This window comes from Palaemon carinicauda, chromosome 20 (assembly GCF_036898095.1).
Source record: "Palaemon carinicauda isolate YSFRI2023 chromosome 20, ASM3689809v2, whole genome shotgun sequence".
In the NCBI taxonomy this organism is placed as follows: Eukaryota; Metazoa; Arthropoda; class Malacostraca; order Decapoda; family Palaemonidae; genus Palaemon; species Palaemon carinicauda.
In genome coordinates, this window is record NC_090744.1 from 91,541,445 (window position 1) to 91,559,512 (window position 18,068).

Genomic DNA, 18,068 nt, shown 5'->3' on the forward strand with positions numbered 1-18,068 from the left:
CACTAAATTTTCTCCGCCTCAGGAATAAAGTTAGTCAGTTGTTGCAATTAGTCAGCTAACAACAATTAAATGAAAGAAAACAGAACTGCTACCCTTCCATTTTTGTTTTGAACAACTAGTCTTTAAAGACAGATTGGTAGGAATTTCAAATGTCACTCCTACTGTTTTCCCTGTATAGTGGAAGAAATATGATTAACTAGTCCTCCACCCAGAATGGAGAAAACCATAATGTTTTGAACGCTTGTTTTCTCCTCAACAGTCCATGACTGTGATCATCTTGGTACTATTCTGCTCTTGCTCTTTAGAGCAGGCAAATGTTGAACAACACCCCAATGCAAGCACCTTTGGAATGTAACCACACAGACTTGTGATGCAACATATTCAGAATGCTGCTTCAATGGCTCATTATCGTTAACCTATTTAGCTTTTGGTCACTCACCATAGTTCCACCTCTCAAGTTTGCTCTCACAAAAGAGCTATGCTCGATATGCTAATATGGGTTTACACATTATTAAGAGAGCATCATAACATACATGTGATCGCAAGTCGCCGCTCAACCCATCAAGTGGGTTGCTTACGACCGATTACACACCCTCTCAACTATTCACGATTGGTAGCATACCTTCCAACTATGTTTGATCGGTTGTACACCCTCTCCTCTGCCTGCTAGATTGGTTTTCCCAGGCAGTAACACTACTAACCCTGTAATTTGTTTCTGCAAAATATTACTCAAGTATGGGACAGGTTAGATAGTAAAGATTATAAAAGACTCCTTCTCAAATACAAACCAGAGCAGATACTCGGTTTTATACTGCGTAATTAGGAGTAATGCCTCTTGCAGGCTGGGTACCAATCTAGTAGCTGGACTTATAACTCAGAGCAGTTACTTGCTGGTGCCCTCCTAACCTTTAGCATGTCAACCTGTGCTGATTGAATTGTGAGCCCTGACCCTGTTGTTCCCAACTCCTTTCCCCTTTTACCACCAAATAGGCTTCGAATGGATAGTAGAGATATGTACAAGTTTATCGATCATGCTCTGCATCAGCACAGTCTAAGGAGGGATGTTGATCTCTGACCACAGGATGGTGGGCTATCATCTATGTCCTCAAAAAATGCTGCTGTTCATAGATACGTCGAAGAAGGGGGTGCACACATGAAGAACCATACCACTGGAGCTTGTTGGTCCGGCAAAGAAAATGTCCTTCACATCAACCTGTTGGAGATGAATCCCCACTCCTGGTGCTGCAAGTATTCCAATACAGACAGATAAATCGCCCAGTCATGTTGATGAGCATCACATGACTCTAGTGGCTTACATTAACAAGCAAAGAGCTGGTGTTTCATAGCACCTCTATGTGTTGGCGACGCAGGCTCACGCATGGGTTCTCAATAATGCAGTGGAGCAGTAAGCAAGATTCATTCCAGGCAAGAGGAATGAAAATGCAGACTAAGTTCAGTTGCCACAATAAAGTTGTAGATGCAGAATAGTCCCTTCATCCATTAGTTGTGAAGAAAATTTCTTATGTGGGGATACCTGGTGATCATCATCTTCACCACCCAATTTAACAAAATCTCCCGATTCAGTGCCAGATCCATCAGTCTGTAGAGATGCTTTTCGTCATCCATGGAAAAATAGTGATGACTATGCTTTTTAGCAATTCTCCCTGATTTGTAGAGTAATCAACAGTATTGACTACTATGAAAAGCTGAGTGAATGTGGTGGCTCCCATATGATCACACTCCAAACGGTGCCCAGAACTGTGGACGCTCTTAGTATAGGTACAAAACGAGCTACCCTTGTGGCCCAACTTGCTTTGCCATCCCTACTTGCAAAGGTACCACAACTTGGTTACATCTGTCACTTTATGGGTGAAGACTATCTAGCATTTCCTCCAAGGGAAAGACATTTCACAAAGCACAGCACAGGAGAAATATTGATTATCTGTGTAGAGCCTCTAAAGAAGTCTACCAAGCAAATTAAGCCATCTTCTATAATTGATGTTACAGAGTGGTTATTTCTCGGGTCAGAGCCTCTTTGCAACTGATGGATGATTTTTCCTTCAACTTTTGTCAGAAGCTCCTCTCAGCCTCAGTGGGGAAAGGATATTATTTACCCTTGAGCCAGGTCCCTAATCTAAAGGGCTTAGATCTTTCATGTTGGGGGGAGAATTTTATGATTTTGAGGAGCTTTGAGCAGTCTTGTCCTCGTAGGGAACTCAAGCTACCTGCGGGAGACATCACTCGAGTTCTCGGGTCCCTCAAGAAGCCCCTGTGTGAACATTTTAGGCTCACATATATATATAGTATTGCGTTATAGTTATATTACTATTAGGATGGGTTCATTAATATATGAATTCAGCATTCATTGAAGTGGTTGCTACTATATAATATTAGTTAAACAGTCAAGTATTTGTAGGCAAGGAAATAGAATTATGTATGTGAGATATTTGCCTCAGAACGTGTTATTTAAGGGAATTTTCTTATTTCTGTTCTATTCATATTTAAATATTCTTTATGCTTTCAAGAGGAGTCAAAAGGGAAATATCTATTTTGAAATATTTACTCATCTCACTGATTAGCCAACAAACCATTGATAGTTGGCATTTGGAAAGTTGTCCATTATTATTGCTTTGTAGTTCAAAGAAGCTGGTCTCAGTATATGAAACTCCTAAATGCTGTAAAATTACAACTGCCTGTTTTGATCCTTTAGATCCTATACTTGTCTTTATATAAAACGATTAATTTACAATGTTTCCAAACTTAACGCCTGGTACATTGGGGAAATCAAAGTTTTATCCCGATACAGGGATATTTAGTGAGATTGAATCACCTCCATTTTATTTCAATATGTCTCTTTCCATTCATAAAATGAAGGGATTATGTGCCATATCTGCATCACTGTTGTGTTGTCACTTTTTATTACTGCAATGTTTGCTCTATTATTCAGTCCATGCCCTTCTAGGGATATTGCAGTCAGCGCACCTCATGCAGTGTACTAAAGGTAGTAAGGGTTTTCAGTGGCCCTTACCTATGTCATCTTATTATCCTTCTGCTTTGCCTTCGTTCCAACTGCCTTTCTTCAACCTTCTGTCCACCATCTTTCAACTTTTACTTCTTAGTGTATCGGGGGGGGGGGGTCTCCCCTAGTTTCATTTTGGGGTTGATTGGCCTCCCTGACCCTAGTAGCGTGCTATATGACCACTATTAATAAATCATAGACATATTACTCACTTTATGTACCTGTTGGAAGATATCAATGGAAAAAATTCTGTTCAAGGAGACCTTAGAATATTTATACAGTACCCCTTGTCTACCAATTCACATTGTGGGGTGTGCTATGAAATGATTAGTTGACAACACGCCAACAGCAAGGACTAGGCAAGGCCTGAGAGGACCAATTTATCCAGAAGTGACTGGTTACTATCCTTCAGGAAAGTAAAACTCACTGGCTTTGAATCCAAGTACTAAAATTAGTTCATTGAAACTTTTTCATAAAGCTAAATTATTTGAAAAGATTTTAATATAGTATATCTATTATACTAGAAAGAATATAACTATGCATCTATATAATTTAGATTTTAATTCATTTACTTGTTAATACTTCAAATGCAATATTACTAATGGAATGACGGTACTGGTAACCGTATCAAGGATAGTACTCCTAAAACCATTGTTTAAAAAAAATAACATATAATGATAAAAAATAGCTTCTACAAAGTAAATTTAGGTGTTGTTGGCCGAGTTGGTATATAGTGGCCCAAGCTGGTAGTGTGCAGAGTTGGGAATCACAATGGGCCAACTTGGCGATGGAACGAGTTGGACTACATCCGATATGAAAGCACCAATGACATATTATACATGGCTTCTACTATAGTTTCGGATAATTATCCAAGCTGAACTTTTGTCTTATTATTTTTTACAAACTCTCGTTATTAGCGATCTTATTTTTTAGATGTTTTTGTCAAGAATCAGTGTAAAGAACGTGACAGCATGATCACATTTAAGGTTTAAAGTGTCTGTTATCTTGATATCTTTGATATCTTTGGATGAAGTTGAATATGCCAGTTATTCTAATATATAATTCTAAGAAGTGACTCTTTATGTATCAAAATCGATTATCAAGAGTCAGGTTATAACTTAAAGGTGAAGAACATTTGGAGTAAAGATATTTTTAAATATAAAACTTACCTGCTGGTTATATAAAGAGCTGAAGTCCCCTGACGCCCTGGCAGAAATTCAAATTCTCGCGCTATCGAAGATACGGCAGGTGTACACCCGCACCCTAGCGGTAGCTCAGGTGGAACAATACACCAACTCCAGTTCTTCTTCTGCCCGCCAAGCTGGCTGTCATATTGAAGTTCGCTCTCGTGGTTTTACTCTTTTGGGAAGTTGTTTGGTGATGTACAACGTTCTTTTCTGAGTTTAAGCTATCGTTAATTGTTTTCTCTTTATTCTAATCTTGAAATCTTTTTGTTTGAGGTTATCTTTATTAATATTTCCCTTATTTTTTGCTCGTCGGTCTTTCACGTAACCATTCAAAATGGCCGACTCCTCCCCTGCTTTACGTAGGTGTGTTAGTGAAGGGTGTCGTACTCGACTTCCTAAAGGATCTATTGATCCTCATAATATTTGTGTGAAATGTAGGGGTAAATTTTGTTCATTTGATGATAGATGTAATGAGTGTCTTTCTTTAACGGATGATGATTTTGTAACATACGAACGTTATGTTAGGAGACTAGAGAGGGATAGAGCTAGGCGTAGTTCTTTACGATCTGTGGATAGAGCCTTACCTAATGTTAATGTTCCTAATCCTATTCCTTCCCCCATGGTGGTAGATCAGGAACCTACTATGAAAGACATGTTTACCGCTATTTTGACTCTTGGTGAGAAAGTTGAGTCCTTAGCGGAAGATAGAAATACGATTTTTTCTGAGTTAAAGGTACTGAAAAATCGTGATTCTGTCGGAACTGTGGAAAGTGTTTCGGTGTCTGAAGTTAGTGTACCGAAAAGTCGTGAATCTCGGTAATGTGAAAAGTGTTTCTAATGTGTTTAGTGTTGCGGAGGGTGCGTCTGCACGATCTTGTCGTTCACCTAGCCTAAGACCTCTTTCGAGCTCTCGAAGCCATGGGAGAAGTAATGTCAAACGGCTTAAGGGAACGAGAAGCGTCATCAATCGTGCAGACGTCCCCTCGAACGTTCCTGTTGCTGTAACTCAGGCCGTTCACCCTCATCGTAGGAAAGGTGAGGTTCATGCGTTATCCCCGTCTTCCAATGAAGCGTCGGGGAGTGAGATCTGGCGTCGCGCGTCAAGACCGCTTAAACGGACGCATGAAGTTACTCAGCGTCAGGAATCGCCTGTGCGTCCAGGATGTAGTTCGTGGGACTCACCGGAACGTTTCCGTTCTCCCATCGCTTGCACTCCGGCTAAGCGTCCAGATCACCGTGTTCGTGTTGATAAGATTCCTTCCGATTCAGACCTTGTTACGATTCATGCTCCCCCTCTTCCTTCAGATTGGCTTTCTTCTCCCGAAATACGTGGTGACGTTGAAACGAATATTCCTTTAAGGAGTTCTGTAGATCCTAAATGGTCCATGCTTGTGACTATGAAAGAACAACTCTCGTCGTTGATGGATTCTTTTCAACCAGGTGTTGGCAGTATGTCTGGGCGTCAGGCGTCAGACCAGTTATCGCACAGGCGTTCGATGGTCTCTGGTGCTGACGAGTTATCGCTTAGGCGGTCTCCCATTCATAGTGTTCAACACCAGGTTGATTTTGATGAGTCACGTCAGAGAAGTTTGGTTAACCGTTTTTCGTCTTCTGGTCGTGAGGAAGAACATCGGCGTCGACAAGTGGACGCGACGCGTTTTGAAGTAGTGGATCGCCGCGTCAACAACTAGTGGACGCTTCGCGTCAAATCATCATTTTTCAGCGTCGACATCTTGACAGCTTTGATCGTTCGCGTCAACAGTTTTTGGACTCTACGCGTCCACTCAGCGATCTTCGGCAGTTGCCTTCCGAGTCCAAGCGTCAATCTGGTCAACAGCAGTCGGACTCTAAGCGGTCTCGGCAGTTGTTAGTTGACGAAGAACGTCTACCCTTCTATGTTTCACGTCAATCTACTTCGACCTCTCCCCGTCAGTTGGATGCAGATATTGGCTTTGACAGGCAATCTCATCCAGACTTTGTTCCTTCAGTTCAGGCTGCAACAGTTGCTGCACTGCCAGAAGACGAACTTGAGGAAAAGTCGGATTGAGACGAGCCTATTGAGGAAGTTTCTGAGAATGAGGAAGAGAAGCATTATCAACATGCTGTTGATCTTCGTAAGTTTATGTTGATTCTTACTGGAATTTTTCCTGATCAGTTTACTCCTGTGACCCCTCGTTCTCTGCCTTCTGAGTTCATCTTAGGTAAAGCAGCCAAAGTTCCAGTTTATACCAAGATGGTTCTTTCTCGGTCCTCTAAACGGGCCTTGAAATTAATGGGTTCCTGGTTGGACTCTATTTATTGGCAAGACGGCCTTTGCCTTTCCACCCACTAGGTTGGCTTCTAAATATAGTGTGTGGTACAAGACTGGTGAAGTGTTGGGCTTGAGTTTTCCTTCGCCTGCCCAAGGGGATTTCTCAAGTTTAGTGGATGCGTCTCGTCGTCTTGCCTTAAGGAAAACAAAGATTTGGTGGTCTATTCCAGAGTTCGATCATTTGCTTAAGGGTCTTTTCAGGGCCTTCGAGGTGTTTAATTTCTTAGACTGGGCTCTTGGAGCTTTGAGTAAGAGGGTCTCAGATATGACGGACACGGACACTAGTGGACTGGTTCATTTGATGTCCTGCTTGGACAAAGGTGTGAGGGATGGCTCCAACGAGCTAGCTGCCTTGTTCACGGCTGGAATCCTCAAGAAGAGGGCCACGATGTGCTCTTTTCTCTCTGCAAGAGTGTCTCCTTATCAGAAAACGGGCCTTCTTTTCGCTCCTTTGGCTGATACCTTATTTCCGCAAGAGTTGGTAGGCGAAGTGGCCACTGCTCTCACGCAGAAGGCCACGCATGACTTAGTAACCAATACGACAAGAAAAGTTTTGCCTTCGATGTTTTCCTCTCGTAAGCCTAAGGAATCCTCCTCTGGTTTTCGACCTTCTCAGTCCTTTCGTGGGAAATCCTCTGGAAGGGGCTCTTTCAAACCAGAAGGAAGGAAACCTAGAGGCAGAGGGGGCAAGTCCGGCCGAGGTAAAGTCTGACTGCCCTTTCCTTCAGACAGCAGTGGGTGCCAGGTTGACTCACTTCTGGGAGGCTTGGGAGAGGAATGGAGCGGACCCCTGGTCCGTCCAAGTGTTAAAGGAGGGTTACAAGATTCCCTTCCTGGCAAATCCTCCTTTAGTCACAGATCCGGTGGATCTTTCGCCCAAATACAGAGGGGGTCCGAAGAAGCAAGCCATGCGTCTTCAGACGTCTCTTTTATTAGAGAAGCAAGCAATAGAGGAAGTGCAGGATGTAACTTCTCCGGGGTTTTACAACCGCCTTTTCTTAGTACCCAAGAGTTCGGGGGAGTGGAGACCGGTTCTGGACGTAAGTGTGCTAAATGGTTACGTCCAAATTCAACGTTCACTATGGAAATTCAGAAGACAGTTCTGGCGGCTGTGAGGAAGGACGATTGGATGGTCTCTATAGATCTTCAGGACGCCTATTTCCACCTTCCGATTCATCCCAGCTGCAGACGTTGTCTGAGGTTCATGGACGGAAACAAGGTCTTCCAGTTCAGGGCTCTTTGTTTCGGACTCTGTACGGCTCTTCTATTATTTACCAAGATCATGCTGAATGTGGCAAGCATGCTGCATTCGAGGGGAATCAGAGCCTCTCTGTATCTGGACGATTGGCTGATAAGAGCCTCCTCAGCCGATTGTTGTTTGAAGGACCTCAAAATGACTTTGGATCTCTCCAGAGAACTGGGCCTCCTGGTGAGCTCGAAAAAATCGCTACTGACTCCATCCCAGGAGATTCTTTATTTGGGGATGGAGATTCACAGTCGGAGTTTTCGGCTTTTCCGTCGTCGTTGAGAATTCAGGCAGCCCTCCTAAAAGTCCAAACTTTCCTGAAGAGAGAACTTTTCTCCGTAAGAGATTGGATGAGCCTTCTTGGGACTCTCTCATCATTAGAGAAGTTCGTGACCCTGGGGAGGTTGCACTTGCGGCCTCTTCAGTTTCATCTCAATCGCCATTGGAAGAAAGGGGACAACCTCGACAGGGATTGCATTCCCATCTCGGTTTCCTTCAAGTCTCATCTTCAATGGTGGTAAAACGAGCCCAGACTGAAAGAAGGCTTGTCTTTACTTCAGAAGAGCCCAGACCTCGTGTTGTGTTCCGACGCCTCCAACTCGGGGTGGGGAGCCACTCTAGAGAAGAAGGAGCTTTCGGGGACTTGGACTGTGGAGCAAACATCTCTCCACATCAATCAAAAGGAGCTTTTGGGTATTCATCTGGCTCTCATAGGCTTCAGAAGCAGATCAGGGGCAAAGTGGTCCAAATCAATGCGGACAGCACGACAGCTCTGGCCTATATTGTGAAACAAGGCGGGACCCACTCTTGGTCTCTGTACGAGATTGCAAGACTTCTTCTCATTTGGGCAGAGGAAAGGAAGGTGACTCTTTTGACTCGGTTCATCCAGGGGGTCAACAATGTGAGCGTAGACAGACTCAGCAGGGAAGGTCAGGTTCTTTCCACGGAGTGGATTTTACACCCGGACGTCTGCAAGAGTCTGTGGCGGTATGAGGTCGTCCTCTCGTGGATCTCTTTGCCACCGCAAAGACAAAAAGGCTGGAGTGTTACTGCTCTCCGGTTCCGGATCCCGAAGCCTTGCACATAGACGCCTTTCTAATGAACTGGTCACACATGGAGATTTATGCTTTCCCTCCATTCAAGATTCTTTACAAAGTGATTCGGAAGTTCATTTCCCACGAAGAGACCAGAATGACACTGATAGCTCCGTTCTGGCCGTTAAGGAGCTGGTTTCCAGAGGTACTGGAATGGATGGTAGATTTCCTGAGAAGTCTTCCCATAAGACCCGATCTTCTCAGACAACCTCACTTGGCCCGAAATCATCAAAACCTCCAAGCTCTACGTCTGACTGCCTTCAGACCATCGAAAAACTCGCTAGAGCTAGAGGATTTTCGAAGAAGGCAGCCAAGGCAATTGCGAGGGCAAGGAGATCTTCAACCATCAAAGTGTATCAGTCCAAGTGGGAGTTATTCAGAGAGTGGTGTAGGTCTAACGTGATTTCTTCTTCCAGTACCTCTCTAACCCAGATAGCAGATTTTTTTCTTAGACCTTAAATTTAAACATAACTTCTCGTCATCTTCTATTAAAGGTTAGAGGAGTATGTTGGCAACGGTTTTTAGACACAGGAACTTAGACCTTTCTAATAATAAGGATCTACAAGATTTGCTTAGGTCTTTTGATACAACCAAGAAGATTCAAACAGCTCCCCTTGCCTGGAATTTGGATGTTGTCCTTAAATTTCTCCTGAGTGACAGATTTGAGCCTTTACACTCGGCTTCATTTAAGGATTTAACCTTGAAAACTCTGTTTCTGGTTAGCCTTGCCACTGCTAAAAGAGTTGGTGAGGTACACGCTTTAAGCAGGATCATTGGTTTTCGGAATGGAAAAACCATTTGTTCTTTGCAACTGGGGTTTCTGGCCAAGAATGAAAACCCTACTTGGCCATGGCCCAAATCTTTCGAGATTTCTAACCTTTCTGATTTGGCTGGAGATGAATTAGAAAGGGTACTCTGTCCAGTTAGAGCTTTACGACTTTATGTGGACAGGGCTAAGAATCTGAGGGGTAACTCAGACGCTCTGTGGTGTGCAGTTCGGAAACCCTCGATGCCCATGTCTAAGAATGCCTTGTCTTTTTTCATCAGATTGTTGATTCGAGAAGCTCATGCTCAATGTGATGAGTCGGATCAGAGGCTTCTCAAAGTAAAGACACATGAAGTCAGAGCGGTAGCGACTTCAGTGGCCTTTAAACAGAACCGTTCTCTGCAAAGTCTGATGGATACGACCTTTTGAGAAGTAAGTTTGTTTTTGCAGAGAAATGTTCAGACTCGCTATGAGGACTGTTTTACGTTGGGTCCTTTTGTAGCGGCAAATGTGATAATGGGTGAATGATCTACCACTACGTTCCCTTTTTCCTAATACCCCTTTTCTATCTCTTGGAACTCGTTTGTTATGGTTGTTTGTGGAGATTGGTCGTCAGTCTTCCGCAATCTTTGATTTGGTTAGGTGGTCAATTTGTTCCTAGAGTGCACCCGGAACAAGGGTATTAGTTGAGGTTCTGTCATGTTATAGGTGGTCGTACCGTTTGACAGCTCCTAGAGATTTTCAGCCTGAGTGGATCACTGGATCTCTTAAGGATAGCGGACGAAATGAGGCAGAGTATCATTGCTGTCAGCTTCCTTATCAGGTGATAACCGCTTAAGTTTGTTGTATGTAACCCTTAAGTGAATTTTCAATATGTAGCTGTCTCTGACCCGCCACCAATGGGTGTCAATCAGCTCTTTATATAACCAGCGGTTAAGTTTTATATTTAAAAATGATATTTTCATAATAAAATAAATTTTTGAATATACTTACCTGCTGGTTATATAAATTTAACACCCACCCTCCTCCCCTCTAGAGACTACCTGTGGTATTGCTATGAGGCATGGAAGAACTGGAGTTGGTGTATTGTTCCACCTGAGCTACCGCTAGGGTGCGGGTGTACACCTGCCGTATCTTCGATAGCGCGAGAATTTGAATTTCTGCCAGGGCGTCAGGGGACTTCAGCTCTTTATATAACCAGCGGGTAAGTATATTAAAAAATTTATTTTATTATGAAAATATCATTTTACTTTTCTTTAAGATGCATTATCTACCTGCACATTTAAAATTCAGAAGCCGAAGCCAGTAAACGAAGAACTTCCAAGTGGGCAACCCGATTCCTCGAATAATATGGGAAGGAGATGGAAGCCAAAGGAACGATGATGGCACAAGATTAAGTTATTCATATCTAATTCAAAGCTGATAACAGTGATAGCAGATGTAATATTTACCTGACAGCAGTTTAAAGAGAAGTTAAAATCTTCATCATTTTTTTTTCCAGGAGTTTACATATCAGTTAGGTTTCAGAGTAGGTAATGTATATCTATGTAAGGTAGCTTATGTACAGTGTACAAGATAGTGTTGAGCATATACTATCTGAAAAAGTGCAGTATCACAGAAATTCTCTTAAAAGTGAGATTGTTCTTAAATTGTTTTTTGGTGAGGTGGTCATAGATTTTGTCATTACTATACATAATTAGTTTTATGTCTGTATACTAACGGGTCATTCTACACATACAAATATTTCTTAAAAGGTAATTTTCAATGAGTCTCATCAGTGAAGCAGTAGCTAATGTGAGATTAGAGAGTAACTTACTTTCATGAGTCATAGATTATAAATACTCGACCTTAGGGCAGTAGACTGCTATGTTGCTTAACCCTGTAGTATGATACTTGTCGAATAATTAGTGGTTGTAATATTGCCTTGATGTTCATAACATTTTAGCAAGAAAGGGTAATATAGACTATATGTAAGTCTAGTATTTCATTTCTCATATGCTCAAAAATTATTCATAAACTGATTTGAACTGAGACCCCTTGTCTTCTGATGTTTGAGTAGAGTCCAGCTGCTTGATTACTATAATAGGGATGTTTTACTGATATTGCAATTTTCATTTCGGCACTGAAGTCTTAACTATATCTGTCAATAGACCAAACCAATCAATTTACCAAATTATTTTCAAGTAACTTCTAATGTCACCCAAACCGCTGTTTAGGGATCACCGCCCCAAAAAGGTGGCCAAGAGTTGGGTTGGGTGCTAATATACAAAGAGCCTTTTTAGACCTTTCCAACAAGCCAAAGAACACCTCTTAACTATCTGTGCATTCCCTTTGTTCTGCCTAATGAGGAGACTCCTCAACAAGGTGAGATCATCTTGCAACCTGTTGATGACTATAGCACTGCTATGTCAACAGGCAGAATGGTATCCAGACCTTCTACTTCTGCAGACAAAGGTTCCGAGGGAGATACCACCCCTACACAACTTTCTTCGACAATCACATAGAGATCTTTCACAAGACAATTGCTTACTTCAGACTTCACACCTGGAGGTTATTCAGCATCTCCTTTCCCAGAGATTTTTACACAGTGGTGAAATGAATGTTTGGGTACGTCAGAAGGACTTTTATTGCCATCTACCAGGCGAAGTGGATAATAATTTGCAGTTGGTTTCGTAGACAGAGGATCTCTCCACATAAAGCCATTGTACCCCTGTTTGCAGAGTTTTTGCTGTATCTTTGGTAGGGAAATTGCTCAATCTTGGCGGTGAAAGGCTGTCGCTCAACCTAAAGCCTAGTCTTTAGACTGAAAGGAGTTGACATTTCTTCTTCAATGGAATTTTCCTTGCTCTTATGGAGTTTCAAGCTTACCTGCCCTCAGTCAGAAGTGAGATCACTGCCTCGGAATTGTTTGGTAATCTCAGTGGCCACTTTCACTTTCTTTTTGGTGAGGGTAGAAGAGACTCTTTAGCTATGGTAAGCAGCTCTTCTAGAAGGACCCTCCAAAATCATACCATTGTTCTCTAATCTTGAGTAGTGCCATAACTTCTGTACCAGGTCTTCCACTGTCTTGGGTTAGAGTTCTCTTACTTGGGGGTACACTCGGGTACACTATTCTATCTTATTTCTCTTCCTCTTGTTTTGTTAAAGTTTTTATTATCTATATAGGAATAATTTATTTTGATATTGTTACTGTTCTTGAAATATTTTACTTTTTCTTGGTTCCTTTTCTCACTGGGCTATTTTCCCTGTTGGAGCCCCTGGGCTTATAACATCATGCTCTTCCTACTAGGGTTGTAGCTTACTTTCTTTCACACAGGAACATGATTATGAACACACAGATGTTTGAAACGTTATTTGTTGGTGATGGAAATAGATTTAAGAATGTTTGGCTTTGTTGTAATTCTCCAGTTCCTTATTAAACTGAGGTTCCCTTCCACCTGCTCAGAATTGGATAATGATAATAATAACTGTTGAGTCCTTCAATTACTTGAAACTTTCCTTATGATTTTTAGACAATTTTATGCATACCAACTGATACTTTAATTTCCATTTATTAAAGCTAGTTTTCATCTAAGAATGATATTTGTTCCTTCATAAATAGAAACCTTTTTTTTTTTTACTTAGGATATATGTGTCAGTGCAAGCTATATTTAGCCATAAAAACTTTTAATGTAAGGTGTCAACGACCCTCCACTAGTTAGCAGGGATAGCAGAGGGTAGACCAACCCCCTTATTCACACACTCAGCCAGTGAGCTGCAGACGTATTGTCTCTTCCAGTTATTCCTATTAACGAGGTTCCTCGTGAACCTCCACCCTACGAGGATGAAAGACGCTCTCACCAGCGTGAAAGGTCTTTCTCTCTCGAGTGGTCTCCCCCTTGAGTGTCTCGTAAGAGTGTGCATGGTTCATCACCACCTAGCACTAGCTCTCCGAAGCTAGGCTCTTCAGGGCATCTTGTGATCGTAAACGACAACTCACTGGAGTCGGGGCCACTTTACCTTTTGCCCCCAGGACACCATGAGTCTCTGCGAGTCTCATGTGCACGCTGGCCTCTGGGCACGCAGCTTGGACGTCTGCTCCTTATGGGGCAGTGCCAGTTTGTTCAAGAGACAGTTTTCAGCAGCAAAACTATCTTACCTTGCTCACCACCAGCCGAGTGCGAGCGTCCCCTGCTGGGCACACGCAAGATACAGGTAACTCGAGAATCATGTGCAAGTACTTTTGTGAGTGTTCATGTGCTTACGTGTGGAGCTCAGGCTCATGAGTGAAAACACTGTATCAGGTTCGTTCTCATTAAATGTTGCCTAACATTTCTGCCACTGATTAGAATCAGTTCCCTCCTTTGGCGCACTTTGCTATGGTGGCACATACACGATCAGGTATTTGGCTGCCAGGGGAAGGGTGCCCTCACGACTAGTGCGCACACAAGCATCACTCACTGTCACAAGCCTTTTCGGCAACCCCCTCATTCGCAAGGGATGTGCCATGGTTTTAAGAACTCATTAAGGCTGTCATGCAGGTGAAGGCCAGTCCCATGACAGTCTGATCACCTGAAAAACTGCTATCCCCTCATGGTGTCGGGATCTCTAGAGAGCTCTAGTCCCCCTTGAGATCCATAGCCTAGGAGCATGACTACCACTGTTTGTGGTACAACTCTTCCTCCAGTCCATGTTTCTTCATCTCCTGGTCACTTCTCAAGGTATCTCAAGGTATCAGGAATAACTGGACTAAGGTTGCCCATTCAAAGACTGATCCCTTATGGGATAAATTGGGTACTATCCCTGTTAAAGTGACCAAGAAACAGAGGATACAGAAATTCATTCACGGACAATTATTGACTTTTTCTAGTCAAAATAGTCCATGCTGCATCTAACATTCCAGCCTCGGACCCCAGTGTTGCCTACTCTGGCTAGCCCTAAAGCTCCTGACACCAATCAAGGGGAGTTAGACTATTCCTTAATGCAAGTCTTGTCCTGCAAAAGGAAGATTAATGGACTCTGAGATCCCAAGTACTCCCCTCCTGAGAGGAGAGACGCGGTTTTAGATCTGTTCTTCCATGCCCTACGACCCAGTAAGACCAAGCTAAAGTGGCCTTGGTCTAACATGGTGAACATGGTGTCAGGGTCCATTAAAAAGGTCATATCGCAGATCTCGGATAAGAAAGACTCTATTGAGGGTGAGCAACTCGTCTTGTTTACTTCCTCCGCCTTTGGCAAGCAGAGGAAGTACTACAATGTGCTCACTGACCATCCTACACCCTTTCTTTTAGATTCAAGCATGACCTAGAGCTCACGACATTAGGGGCATAATCGCATCCCTGGTGTTCAAGAGAAACTTCTCTGTGGGGCAGGTTTTCCAAACAGGCTTGTGGAGGAGGGAAACCACCTTCATCACCCATTACCTGCAAGATGTAACCCACTGGACCCTAGATACGTTCAAAATAGGTCCTGTGATGGTTGCTCAACAAGTGGTTTATCTACCTTAGCTCCCTTGTAGAACTAGTAGTAGTCGGTCATGGGCAGAAGTTACAGTGGTACTGGCCTGGGATGAATGGATAGAATGACTGGCCTTGTCTTCCTTCATCTTCCCTTATATTGGGGAATAGCATCCATAGACTGCAAGTAGGCCGCCTCCTGATTGCATGTAAGCACCTTATTAGTTTTGTGGTCTGAAATATGTGTTTATTTTGTTAGGTTTCTAATCTGCCTGCAATGAGGAGTTATGAAATTTCTATGTGTTATTATGAGTATAGGTTAACTCACTCCTTATACTTGCCTGGTCAAGTCGCAGTGCAAGTTTCCACTTACCTTAGTTGCTCAGGCCATCAACTCTGACAGGCTGAGGGTTCACGAGGTGTTAGGACACACTTATGCTCGTTTGAGCTTAGATTTGCATCCCAGGGCAATGTGTCCAGCCAATTGAAATTTGGACTTCCACCCACCTAGAGGTGAGTCTCCTAAGTAAAGAATGAAGGTTTGTAATTGTAAAGGAACAAATAACAAATATGGAAGTAATTTGTATTTTTCCTAACTAAACAAACAAGAGTTCTTTACAAATATCTCCCACCATCACTTTCCTCAAATCAAAAGTGAAGAGAGCTCACTGGGTGAATGTGTGAGCGGGAAGGTTGGTCTATCCCCTACTAACCCCGCTAACTAGCGGAGGGTCATCTCGCATGAAAGTTTTATGGGTAAATCCAGCTCGTTCAGAAACATTTATCCTAAGTAAAGATCTTCGGTTTGTATAGTATGGAAAAATACAAATGACTTGTAAATATGCCATTTTTTAACAAACTCGAGAATCAAATCTGTTTTGTCTAAATGAAATATAAATTATTTATTTAGATCACATGATCAAACATTTTTATAAACTGAATCTATTGAATGCATGTATACTTGGTAATATTGATTTTCATGAAAGACTAGCTATGAAAAGATGGATTATTATTTTTTTTTTGCTTTAATCTTATTTGAAAAGTTTTTAAATGATCTTTTATTATGTTTTAGTATGCCTAACAAAACTTATTTGCCTCAAATTGTAAGAGTAATTAATTTTTTTTTCAGGATACAGTTGGTCGCATACTAGAGATTAACAAATGACTATGGCAGACAATGGTGATCTCCATTAATCACAAGAAAACTTCTGTTCTGCTGTGTGAGTGGACTTCAGGATCTGACTTTCAAGAGAAAAAAAAATATATATGCCATAGGTTTAAGTGTAGGGAGAATTAATAATTTTCTAAATACTTGTGTAGATCTGTTAAAAGTGAGGCTATTCTAAGTACTGTGATACTACCTAATCAATCTTTTAAAGTTAGTTGTTAGAATTCAGCTACTAAACTAATATTTTTATATAAATCCTGAAATCTGTTGCTCTCTGTTCCATATAGTTTTCATTTTACATTATGCTGATTAAGTCTTAAACTTCATAAATACTAGTAATTTTCTTTATTTTAAAATTTCAACTGAAGGTGCAAAATTAAGTTCTACTTTCTTTGCAATTAGAAATATTACTAAATCTCCATTATAATAACTTTGGTCATCATCTCAGGCTTTTGACCACAATACTTGTATGTTTGCCATCATTTCTGTATAGCATTTGAAGTGACACAAACACTTGATTGTGGTACTATTATAAATCAGGAAACATATCGGCGAAAACTTTTAGTACTAATGTTAATTTGCTAGTTTTTCGCCAACAAACATTGTCTCATCTTTAAGTAAATTTTCTCTTTTAACGAAAATGACGTAGGAAATCTTTATTACCATATACGGTCTCAAGTCCAGATATTTGATCTTGACTTTACTTAATATATATTTGTGACCTATAGTTCAACTGATAACCCTTTTCCCTATCAGGTGAGGGGTCCTACTGGGTGAAGATCTTTTTTTTTGGCTCAAACCATGACGTCCTGATGGAAGGTTCCTTCAGTAGCTTCTTAGGGTATATTTAACTACAGTGGATATTCCCAGAGAATTAAACTAAAGGTTATCACAGAATTCTAACTTCTGGTGCGAGTACCCTAAAGGTTTCCCTCTAGGATATCATATATCAACAGGGATGCATGTATTAACACGCCACATAGCTATCTGCACCCCATATAGAGTTAACACTTCGATATGGAAAGGTGGCTGAGTAACTGAGGAGCCGTTCCAAAGTTACTCTCATCCTTGGCTCATTTTGGTACTCGAGACGTAAACAAGCGGGCGCCATTGCTAAATGACGTCACGTCCGTCCTCATCCTTTCGCCTGTAGCTTCTACGCTAAGTCGGATTTTTCCCAAGTGATTTCTTTATCTGCTTACATCGCCGTAATGTCGCAGCCTTCAGCCTCGCCTTCTTCTGGAAAGTTGAGTACCAGGTCCCAGTATTGTTTAAATAAGCTCTGGCCGTAAAGTAACTTCTACTTTTCGTAAAATATTGTGTTTTGTGGCAGAGCTGTGCCGATACTGGACGCGCCATTTTACGGCGCCGCTGTTCATGTTGCATGCTTTATTTAGTTAGCCAGAATAGCCTTCTCCGGTCCTTTAACTAATTAATATTAATAGTTATTTAGTCTTCATAGCTAGGGAATCATTATATCGTGTTTTAGCGCTCATCAGACTACGGTCGCTGTTCGACTCCATACTAGATCGCTAGCTTAGCCCCTAGGCTGGACAGCCTAGCGCTTGTTTTCATGCATGATATATATTAGTGTTCCTAAGTTAAGTTATGAAGATTGTGGCATTATTAAACATACTATTTACTGTGATGTAAGTGTTTTTGCCTTTGGGGACCATATAAGGGACTGAGTTGATTGTGTATCAACCCCTCCTAACCTAATGTAGGAACCCTTGTAAGCTCCCTATTCCCCTGCCTGCGGGTAATTCCCTCTGGGTAGACTTGCTTTCCCTTCTATATAGGGGTATCTCGTCTACAACCAGAGTATTTATCGCTTCTCAGCCT

General features: G+C 41.9%; 1 long non-coding RNA gene across 2 annotated transcripts in view; it reads left to right on the plus strand.

Moving 5' to 3' along the window:
* LOC137614312 (uncharacterized) overlaps positions 1-16,870 on the plus strand; it is a 190,843-nt gene extending 173,973 nt beyond the window's left edge. The window contains exon 5 of one of the 2 annotated variants that reach the window (XR_011039066.1): positions 16,188-16,870. This is a non-coding gene — a long non-coding RNA (uncharacterized lncRNA). The remainder of the gene's footprint in view (positions 1-16,187) is intronic. The other variant, XR_011039069.1, reaches the window with a different exon arrangement.
* The last annotated feature ends 1,198 nt before the right edge of the window (positions 16,871-18,068 follow it).